The sequence below is a fragment of the Nerophis ophidion genome, linkage group LG18 (assembly GCF_033978795.1).
Source record: "Nerophis ophidion isolate RoL-2023_Sa linkage group LG18, RoL_Noph_v1.0, whole genome shotgun sequence".
NCBI lineage: Eukaryota > Metazoa > Chordata > Actinopteri > Syngnathiformes > Syngnathidae > Nerophis > Nerophis ophidion.
This window is the reverse complement of record NC_084628.1, coordinates 2,001,127-2,013,103: the sequence shown is the minus strand read 5'-3', so window position 1 is coordinate 2,013,103 and position 11,977 is coordinate 2,001,127. Positions and strand designations below refer to the sequence as shown.

At 41.3% G+C, this 11,977-nt stretch overlaps 1 protein-coding gene across 1 annotated transcript in view; it reads left to right on the top strand.

Moving 5' to 3' along the window:
• The window catches only part of LOC133537482 (rho guanine nucleotide exchange factor 26-like), a 64,501-nt gene that overhangs the window by 15,570 nt on the left and 36,954 nt on the right, over positions 1 to 11,977 (top strand). The gene's annotated exons all lie outside the window — the stretch shown is intronic.

Below are 11,977 nucleotides of genomic sequence, written 5' to 3'. Positions count from 1 at the left end.
GCTTTAATATGAAGCAGGGGTAGGGAACCTATGGCTCTAGAGCCAGATGTGGCTCTTTTGATGACTGCATCTGGCTCTCAGATAAATCTGAGCTGACATTGCTTAACACGATAAGTCATGAATAATTCCACTTGTTAAAAATAACGTTCAAAATATAAAATACTCTCATGCTTATTTATGTTCAAGAAGTTGTGTTAATGGTAAGAAGTAATTTATTTATTATTGGTTAGTGTGGGGCTTGTCCTCCTGGGGGTTCTTCAGACCACCAAGAGCCTGTTTCAGGGTTACATGATTGTTTTATTTTTCAATTATACGAAAAAAGAAGGGAAAAACCAAAGGAAAAAAACTGAAGACAGCAGAAACAAAAGGGAGAGAAAAAAAAGATTAAAAAACAAATTTAAAATGAAAAATAAACGAGAAAAAACAAAAAGAAAAAAAAACAGGAAAAATTATACAAAAAACAAAAATACAAAGGGAAAAAAACAAATGAAAAACAAAAAATTAATGAGATAAACAAAAATGAAGAAAAGGAACAATTATACAAAAAACACAAAACAAAAATAAGAAGGGAAAAAACTAAGCAAAAAAGTTAAGTCAACAAAAACCAAAGAATAAAACAAATCCAAAATTGGCTCCAGTTTCAACCCTGTCTCTCCTCCTGGCTGCTGCTTATAACAGAGCGACAGGTGATTAGATAAGAAGGCCCAGGTGGGTCATCTACGCACCTGTCGCTGATTTCGAGGCCGATCCTGGCATACCCTGCTTCGCTGCAGGCCCGCAGGCCACGTCCCCTCCACAGTTAGCTTCAGAATAACAATGTTATTCCAAAGAATAAGAGACTTATTATACTCTATAAATGTTGGTCTTACGTAAAAATGCACACGTTTGTTTGTGTTCAGTGTTAAAAAAAAAATATTATATGGCTCTTACAGAAATACATTTTCAAATATTTGGCTTTCTTGGCTCTCTCAGCCAAAAAGGTTCCTGACCCCTGATATAATATGTCAAATAATTCTTATCTATTCTAAAAGAGATAGAGACTTTACTTGTATTACCTGAACCTTCAAAAGTGGGTAAATACAAACTCACATTATTTTTGTGGAAGAATCTCAAAACCAAAAATCTGATCTAATTCTTCCACAGTCATAGTTCCAGTAATAATTGTTTGTACTTACAGGCCAGAAGTTTGGACACACCTTCTCTTTCAATCCTTATTTTCATGACTACTTACATTGTACATTGTCACATCAAAACTAACTTCTATTCTAGTTTCTTCCAAATAGCCACCTTTTGCTCGGATTACTGCTTTGCACACTCTTGGCATTCTCTCCATGGGCTTCAAGCACACCTGTCAAGGAGTGTTCTCCCAATACCATTTGGTACCAGTGCTGGTACCAACTACTAGTTGGTACCGACTTATACTCAGGAGGGACTTATGTGTGAAATTATTAACACATTACCGTAAAATATCAAATAATATTATTCATCTCATTCACGGAAGAGACAAAGAAAATGTCAGCAATGGTCACACACACGTCAACCAATAAGAATGGTCATGGCAGAAGTGCATTGTGGGTCATGATATGCTAACTGCTATATGCTATATGCTACTGCTATAGCTATTAAATGGATCACATCAACATTGGCGGTAACTTATAAAAAGTGAGAAGGGCTGAAGAAAAATGGCGTTGAGAAGGAGATCATTTAGTGCAGATTACAAGCTGGATGTAGTGAAATATGCAGCAGAAAACAGCAATGGAGGAGCAGAAAGAAAGGAGGCCAGCAGGGCACATACCAGAGGTGACATCCAGGAAGAAGATTGCATGGGATTTATGGATTAGGAGTGAGAGATAGTTTGGTAAAGGTATATCATGTTCTATATGTTCTAGTTATTTGAATGACTCTTACCATAATATGTTAGCTTAACATAGCAGTTGGTTATTTATGCCTCATATAACCTACACTTATTCAGCCTGTTCTTCACTATTCTTGATTTACTTTAAATTGCCTTTCAAATGTCTATTCTTGGTGTTGGATTTTATCAAATAAATTTCCCCCAAAAATGCGACTTATACTCCAGTGCGACTTATATATGTTTTTTTCTTTCTTTATTATGCATTTTCAGCAGGTGCGACTTATACTCCAGAGCGACTTATACTCCAAAAAATAGGGTGCTCAGAGCAAAGCGTGGCTATTTTGAAGAAACAAGAATATAAAACATGTTTTTAGTTATCTTACCTTTTTTTTGTTAAGTACATAACTCCACGTGTTCATTTCTAGTTTTCATGTGACAATTTACAATGTAATGAAAATAAAGAAGCCACACTGAATGGGGAGAAGATGTGTCCAACTTTTGGTCTGTACTGCATGTAAAAGATCAAACAATCAAACTCCATAATCATGCGGCAAAAAATAGTTCCATGAACACATTTCACTTTGGACTTGTCCAGGGTGTACCCTGCCCTCCGTCTCTACGCAGCTGGGATAGGCTCCGGCCACCCCGAGAGGGACAAGCGGTATAAAATGACTGGATGGATGGATGGATGGCGTTTGTTTTTGACTTTGGCTCCCATTCTCACCTCGGCTGACAAGGTGGACTTCTTCCACAATGAATTGTTCTGTCCTTGTACTGACTTCCTTCCTGCTTCACTCTCTTCTATGTCCACACTCTGTCTTTAGACCAGGGGTCACTAAGGCCAGGTAATATACACTACATCAGGGGTCACCAAGGCCAGGTAATATACACTACATCAGGGGTCACCAAGGCCAGGTAATATACACTACATCAGGGGTCACCAAGGCCAGGTAATATACACTACATCAGGGGTCACCAAGGCCAGGTAATATACACTACATCAGGGGTCACCAAGGCCAGGTAATATACACTACATCAGGGGTCACCAAGGCCAGGTAATATACACTACATCAGGGGTCACTAAGGCCAGGTAATATACACTACATCAGGGGTCACCAAGGCCAGGTAATATACACTACATCAGGGGTCACCAAGGCCAGGTAATATACACTACATCAGGGGTCACCAAGGCCAGGTAATATACACTACATCAGGGGTCACCAAGGCCAGGTAATATACACTACATCAGGGGTCACCAAGGCCAGGTAATATACACTACATCAGGGGTCACCAAGGCCAGGTAATATACACTACATCAGGGGTCACCAAGGCCAGGTAATATACACTACATCAGGGGTCACCAAGGCCAGGTAATATACACTACATCAGGGGTCACCAAGGCCAGGTAATATACACTACATCAGGGGTCACCAAGGCCAGGTAATATACACTACATCAGGGGTCACCAAGGCCAGGTAATATACACTACATCAGGGGTCACCAAGGCCAGGTAATATACACTACATCAGGGGTCACCAAGGCCAGGTAATATACACTACATCAGGGGTCACTAAGGCCAGGTAATATACACTACATCAGGGGTCACCAAGGCCAGGTAATATACACTACATCAGGGGTCACCAAGGCCAGGTAATATACACTACATCAGGGGTCACCAAGGCCAGGTAATATACACTACATCAGGGGTCACCAAGGCCAGGTAATATACACTACATCAGGGGTCACCAAGGCCAGGTAATATACACTACATCAGGGGTCACCAAGGCCAGGTAATATACACTACATCAGGGGTCACCAAGGCCAGGTAATATACACTACATCAGGGGTCACCAAGGCCAGGTAATATACACTACATCAGGGGTCACTAAGGCCAGGTAATATACACTACATCAGGGGTCACCAAGGCCAGGTAATATACACTACATCAGGGGTCACCAAGGCCAGGTAATATACACTACATCAGGGGTCACTAAGGCCAGGTAATATACACTACATCAGGGGTCACCAAGGCCAGGTAATATACACTACATCAGGGGTCACCAAGGCCAGGTAATATACACTACATCAGGGGTCACCAAGGCCAGGTAATATACACTACATCAGGGGTCACCAAGGCCAGGTAATATACACTACATCAGGGGTCACCAAGGCCAGGTAATATACACTACATCAGGGGTCACCAAGGCCAGGTAATATACACTACATCAGGGGTCACTAAGGCCAGGTAATATACACTACATCAGGGGTCACCAAGGCCAGGTAATATACACTACATCAGGGGTCACCAAGGCCAGGTAATATACACTACATCAGGGGTCACCAAGGCCAGGTAATATACACTACATCAGGGGTCACCAAGGCCAGGTAATATACACTACATCAGGGGTCACTAAGACCAGGTAATATACACTACATCAGGGGTCACCAAGGCCAGGTAATATACACTACATCAGGGGTCACCAAGGCCAGGTAATATACACTACATCAGGGGTCACTAAGGCCAGGTAATATACACTACATCAGGGGTCACCAAGGCCAGGTAATATACACTACATCAGGGGTCACCAAGGCCAGGTAATATACACTACATCAGGGGTCACCAAGGCCAGGTAATATACACTACATCAGGGGTCACTAAGACCAGGTAATATACACTACATCAGGGGTCACCAAGGCCAGGTAATATACACTACATCAGGGGTCACTAAGGCCAGGTAATATACACTACATCAGGGGTCACCAAGGCCAGGTAATATACACTACATCAGGGGTCACTAAGGCCAGGTAATATACACTACATCAGGGGTCACTAAGGCCAGGTAATATACACTACATCAGGGGTCACCAAGGCCAGGTAATATACACTACATCAGGGGTCACCAAGGCCAGGTAATATACACTACATCAGGGGTCACCAAGGCCAGGTAATATACACTACATCAGGGGTCACCAAGGCCAGGTAATATACACTACATCAGGGGTCACTAAGGCCAGGTAATATACACTACATCAGGGGTCACCAAGGCCAGGTAATATACACTACATCAGGGGTCACCAAGGCCAGGTAATATACACTACATCAGGGGTCACCAAGGCCAGGTAATATACACTACATCAGGGGTCACCAAGGCCAGGTAATATACACTACATCAGGGGTCACCAAGGCCAGGTAATATACACTACATCAGGGGTCACCAAGGCCAGGTAATATACACTACATCAGGGGTCACTAAGGCCAGGTAATATACACTACATCAGGGGTCACCAAGGCCAGGTAATATACACTACATCAGGGGTCACCAAGGCCAGGTAATATACACTACATCAGGGGTCACCAAGGCCAGGTAATATACACTACATCAGGGGTCACCAAGGCCAGGTAATATACACTACATCAGGGGTCACCAAGGCCAGGTAATATACACTACATCAGGGGTCACCAAGGCCAGGTAATATACACTACATCAGGGGTCACCAAGGCCAGGTAATATACACTACATCAGGGGTCACTAAGGCCAGGTAATATACACTACATCAGGGGTCACCAAGGCCAGGTAATATACACTACATCAGGGGTCACCAAGGCCAGGTAATATACACTACATCAGGGGTCACTAAGGCCAGGTAATATACACTACATCAGGGGTCACCAAGGCCAGGTAATATACACTACATCAGGGGTCACCAAGACCAGGTAATATACACTACATCAGGGGTCACCAAGGCCAGGTAATATACACTACATCAGGGGTCACCAAGGCCAGGTAATATACACTACATCAGGGGTCACTAAGGCCAGGTAATATACACTACATCAGGGGTCACCAAGGCCAGGTAATATACACTACATCAGGGGTCACTAAGGCCAGGTAATATACACTACATCAGGGGTCACCAAGGCCAGGTAATATACACTACATCAGGGGTCACCAAGGCCAGGTAATATACACTACATCAGGGGTCACCAAGGCCAGGTCGCCCGTAAGGACCAGATGAGTCGCCCGCTGGCCTGTTCTAAAAATAGCTCAAATAGCAGCACTTACCAGTGAGCTGCCTCTATTTTTAAAAATGTATTTATTTACTAGCAAGCTGGTCTCGCTTTGCTGGACATTTTTAATTCTAAGAGAGACAAAACTCAAATAGAATTTGAAAATCCAAGAAAATATTTTAAAGACTTGGTCTTCACTTGTTTAAATAAATTCATTAATTTTTTTACTTTGCTTCTTATAACTTTCAGAAAGACAATTTTAGAGAAAAAATACAACCTTAAAAGTGATTTTAGGATTTTTAAACATTATACCTTTTTACCTTTTAAATTCTTCATTTTGGCTTCTGTTTTTTCAACGAAGAATATTTGTGAAATATTTCTTTAAACTTATGATTAAAATTCCCCAAAATTAATCTGGCAAATCTAGAAAATCTGTAGAATCAAATTTAAATCTTATTTCAAAGTCTTTTGAATTTCTTGTAAAATGTTTGTTTTCAAAAATTTTGAAAAAAAAATGATTTGTCTTTGTTAGAAATATAGCTTGGTCCAATTTGTTTTATATTCTAACAAAGTGCAGATTGGGTTTTAACCTATTTAAAACATGTCATCAAAATTCTAAAATTTCTCTTAATCAGGAAAAATTACTAATGATGTTCCATACATTTTTTCTAAATTTTTAAAAAAAGATTCAAATTAGCTAGTTTTTCTCTTCTTTTTTTTCGGTTGAATTTTGTATTTTAAAGAGTCAAAATTGAAGATAAACTATGTTTCAAAATTTAATTTTCATTTTTTTCGTGTTTTCTCCTCTTTTAAACCATTCAATTAAGTGTTTTTTTCATCATTTATTCTCCACAAAAAACCTTCCGTAAAAGGAAAAAAAATGTATGATGGAATGACGGACAGAAATACCCATTTTTTATATATATATAGAGAGATTTATTTAATAAAGGTAAATTGAGCAAATTGGCTATTTCTGGCAATTGAAGTGTGTATCAAACTGGTAGCCCTTCACATTAGTCAGTACCCAAGAAGTAGTTCTTGCTTTCAAAAAGGTTGGTGGCCCCTGCTGTAGATCATACTGTATACACTGCTTGGAATGTTCACACTTTGTCTTTTCACCATACTGTATACAGTATACAATGTTCACACTGTCTTTTCACCATACTGTATACAGTGTACAATGTTCACACTCTGTCTTTTCACCATACTGTATACAGTATACAATGTTCACACTCTGTCTTTTCACCATACTGTATCAGAATCAGAAACCAGAAATTCTTTATTAATCCCGAAGGGGAAATTGAAGTATTGAGCACAATCCCAGTATGCAGTAGTTGGAATGTTGACACTCTGTGTTTCCATCTGACACTGAGTATACAGTGCTTGGAATGTTGTCCTATCCAGTTGGGTCACAGTCCACAGCACGCCTGCCTCCCACTATCCCTCCGTGTGCTCGGCAGACAAGTGGGCCAGAACTCCTTTGGGACCACGGCTAGGTCTCATGTGCGTTTGCAAGCTCTTTCTAACTTGCCAGAGTCCAGTAGTGCATGGTACAGTATGCAGGACAAGCTCTCTGTAACTTGCCAGAGTCCAGTAGTGCATGGTACAGTATGCAGGACAAGCTCTCTGTAACTTGCCAGAGTCCAGTAGTGCATGGTACAGTATGCAGGACAAGCTCTCTGTAACTTGCCAGAGTCCAGTAGTGCATGGTACAGTATGCAGGACAAGCTCTCTCTAACTTGCCAGAGTCCAGTAGTGCATGGTACAGTATGCAGGACAAGCTCTCTGTAACTTGCCAGAGTCCAGTAGTGCATGGTACAGTATGCAGGACAAGCTCTCTCTAACTTGCCAGAGTCCAGTAGTGCATGGTACAGTATGCAGGACAAGCTCTCTGTAACTTGCCAGAGTCCAGTAGTGCATGGTACAGTATGCAGGACAAGCTCTCTCTAACTTGCCAGAGTCCAGTAGTGCATGGTACAGTATGCAGGACAAGCTCTCTGTAACTTGCCAGAGTCCAGTAGTGCATGGTACAGTATGCAGGACAAGCTCTCTGTAACTTGCCAGAGTCCAGTAGTCCATGGTACAGTATGCAGGACAAGCTCTCTGTAAGTTGCCAGAGTCCAGTAGTGCATGGTACAGTATGCAGGACAAGCTCTCTCTAACTTGCCAGAGTCCAGTAGTGCATGGTACAGTATGCAGGACAAGCTCTCTGTAACTTGCCAGAGTCCAGTAGTGCATGGTACAGTATGCAGGACAAGCTCTCTGTAAGTTGCCAGAGTCCAGTAGTGCATGGTACAGTATGCAGGACAAGCTCTCTGTAACTTGCCAGAGTCCAGTAGTGCATGGTACAGTATGCAGGACAAGCTCTCTGTAACTTGCCAGAGTCCAGTAGTGCATGGTACAGTATGCAGGACAAGCTCTCTGTAACTTGCCAGAGTCCAGTAGTGCATGGTACAGTATGCAGGACAAGCTCTCTGTAACTTGCCAGAGTCCAGTAGTCCATGGTACAGTATGCAGGACAAGCTCTCTGTAAGTTGCCAGAGTCCAGTAGTGCATGGTACAGTATGCAGGACAAGCTCTCTCTAACTTGCCAGAGTCCAGTAGTGCATGGTACAGTATGCAGGACAAGCTCTCTGTAACTTGCCAGAGTCCAGTAGTGCATGGTACAGTATGCAGGACAAGCTCTCTGTAAGTTGCCAGAGTCCAGTAGTGCATGGTACAGTATGCAGGACAAGCTCTCTGTAACTTGCCAGAGTCCAGTAGTGCATGGTACAGTATGCAGGACAAGCTCTCTCTAACTTGCCAGAGTCCAGTAGTGCATGGTACAGTATGCAGGACAAGCTCTCTGTAACTTGCCAGAGTCCAGTAGTGCATGGTACAGTATGCAGGACAAGCTCTCTGTAAGTTGCCAGAGTCCAGTAGTGCATGGTACAGTATGCAGGACAAGCTCTCTGTAACTTGCCAGAGTCCAGTAGTGCATGGTACAGTATGCAGGACAAGCTCTCTCTAACTTGCCAGAGTCCAGTAGTGCATGGTACAGTATGCAGGACAAGCTCTCTGTAACTTGCCAGAGTCCAGTAGTGCATGGTACAGTATGCAGGACAAGCTCTCTGTAACTTGCCAGAGTCCAGTAGTGCATGGTACAGTATGCAGGACAAGCTCTCTGTAACTTGCCAGAGTCCAGTAGTGCATGGTACAGTATGCAGGACAAGCTCTCTGTAACTTGCCAGAGTCCAGTAGTCCATGGTACAGTATGCAGGACAAGCTCTCTGTAAGTTGCCAGAGTCCAGTAGTGCATGGTACAGTATGCAGGACAAGCTCTCTCTAACTTGCCAGAGTCCAGTAGTGCATGGTACAGTATGCAGGACAAGCTCTCTGTAACTTGCCAGAGTCCAGTAGTGCATGGTACAGTATGCAGGACAAGCTCTCTGTAACTTGCCAGAGTCCAGTAGTGCATGGTACAGTATGCAGGACAAGCTCTCTCTAACTTGCCAGAGTCCAGTAGTGCATGGTACAGTATGCAGGACAAGCTCTCTGTAACTTGCCAGAGTCCAGTAGTGCATGGTACAGTATGCAGGACAAGCTCTCTGTAAGTTGCCAGAGTCCAGTAGTGCATGGTACAGTATGCAGGACAAGCTCTCTGTAACTTGCCAGAGTCCAGTAGTGGTACATGGTACAGTATGCAGGACAAGCTCTCTCTAACTTGCCAGAGTCCAGTAGTGCATGGTACAGTATGCAGGACAAGCTCTCTGTAACTTGCCAGAGTCCAGTAGTGCATGGTACAGTATGCAGGACAAGCTCTCTGTAACTTGCCAGAGTCCAGTAGTGCATGGTACAGTATGCAGGACAAGCTCTCTGTAACTTGCCAGAGTCCAGTAGTGCATGGTACAGTATGCAGGACAAGCTCTCTGTAACTTGCCAGAGTCCAGTAGTGCATGGTACAGTATGCAGGACAAGCTCTCTGTAACTTGCCAGAGTCCAGTAGTGGTACATGGTACAGTATGCAGGACAAGCTCTCTCTAACTTGCCAGAGTCCAGTAGTGCATGGTACAGTATGCAGGACAAGCTCTCTGTAACTTGCCAGAGTCCAGTAGTGCATGGTACAGTATGCAGGACAAGCTCTCTGTAAGTTGCCAGAGTCCAGTAGTGCATGGTACAGTATGCAGGACAAGCTCTCTGTAACTTGCCAGAGTCCAGTAGTGCATGGTACAGTATGCAGGACAAGCTCTCTGTAACTTGCCAGAGTCCAGTAGTGCATGGTACAGTATGCAGGACAAGCTCTCTGTAACTTGCCAGAGTCCAGTAGTGCATGGTACAGTATGCAGGACAAGCTCTCTCTAACTTGCCAGAGTCCAGTAGTGCATGGTACAGTATGCAGGACAAGCCCCTCAGTTACATAATGTAGTTAGTTGGGGTTTGGAATGGGGTCAAGTAGTTGCATTCCCCAGGAAGGCATTTTGTGTTGTCAATGGCTTGTTGACATGTTGTGTTGTGATAAGATAAGATAGAGGAAGTGCAAAATGAGAGTAACATCAACTGGAAATGAAAGGAATAAGTAAGATCCGGCACTGGTGCCAAATGATGTCTAACAAATGAGTTCTGGCAAGGTATGGCAGTCAGGCTGTGAATAATTGAAAGTTAATTTGGATGCTATTAAGCAGTCATTGTCCTGTTGAGACAAGAACATCATCTGCAGCAAAAGAAGACAACAACCAGAATTACAAGTTGTCTTCGTTCTTGCTCCTCCCTGGACCACTTTCATCTCATTTGGCTTTTGTCTAGACTTTGCAGGGTTTTAGCTAAGGTCTGACACACACCTGGGAAAATGAAGGCCCGGGGGCCACATGCGGGCCCTTAACATATTTCATCTGGCCCGCCGGACATTCTCCAATCATTTATTTAGATGTAAAGTGTAGCTGCCATTATGATGTGTACTCATCTTTTATAATCACCCCAAGTCTTCAACTATACTAAGTCTTTACATGCTTGGAATCTGCATCATATACTAATTACTATGTCATCTAATTACTATGTCATCTAATTACTATGTCATCTAATTACTATGTCATCTAATTACTATGTCATCTAATTACTATGTCATCTAATTACTTACTATGTCATCTAATTACTATGTCATCTAATTACTTACTATGTCATCTAATTACTATGTCATCTAATTACTATGTCATCCAATTACTATGTCATCTAATTACTTACTATGTCATCTAATTACTTACTATGTCATCTAATTACTATGTCATCTAATTACTATGTCATCTAATTACTATGTCATCTAATTACTATGTCATCTAATTACTTACTATGTCATCTAATTACTTACTATGTCATCTAATTACTTACTATGTCATCTAATTACTTACTATGTCATCTAATTACTTACTATGTCATCTAATTACTTACTATGTCATCTAATTACTTACTATGTCATCTAATTACTTACTATGGTCATCTAATTACTTACTATGTCATCTAATTACTTACTATGTCATCTAATTACTATGTCATCTAATTACTATGTCATCTAATTACTATGTCATCTAATTACTTACTATGTCATCTAATTACTTACTATGTCATCTAATTACTTACTATGTCATCTAATTACTTACTATGTCATCTAATTACTTACTATGTCATCTAATTACTTACTATGTCATCTAATTACTTACTATGTCATCTAATTACTTACTATGTCATCTAATTACTATGTCATCTAATTACTATGTCATCTAATTACTTACTATGTCATCTAATTACTATGTCATCTAATTACTATGTCATCTAATTACTTACTATGTCATCTAATTACTTACTATGTCATCTAATTACTTACTATGTCATCTAATTACTTACTATGTCATCTAATTACTTACTATGTCATCTAATTACTTACTATGTCATCTAATTACTATGTCATCTAATTACTTACTATGTCATCTAATTACTTACTATGTCATCTAATTACTTACTATGTCATCTAATTACTTACTATGTCATCTAATTACTATGTCATCTAATTACTATGTCATCTAATTACTTACTATGTCATCTAATTACTTACTATGTCATCTAATTACTTACAATTGTCATCT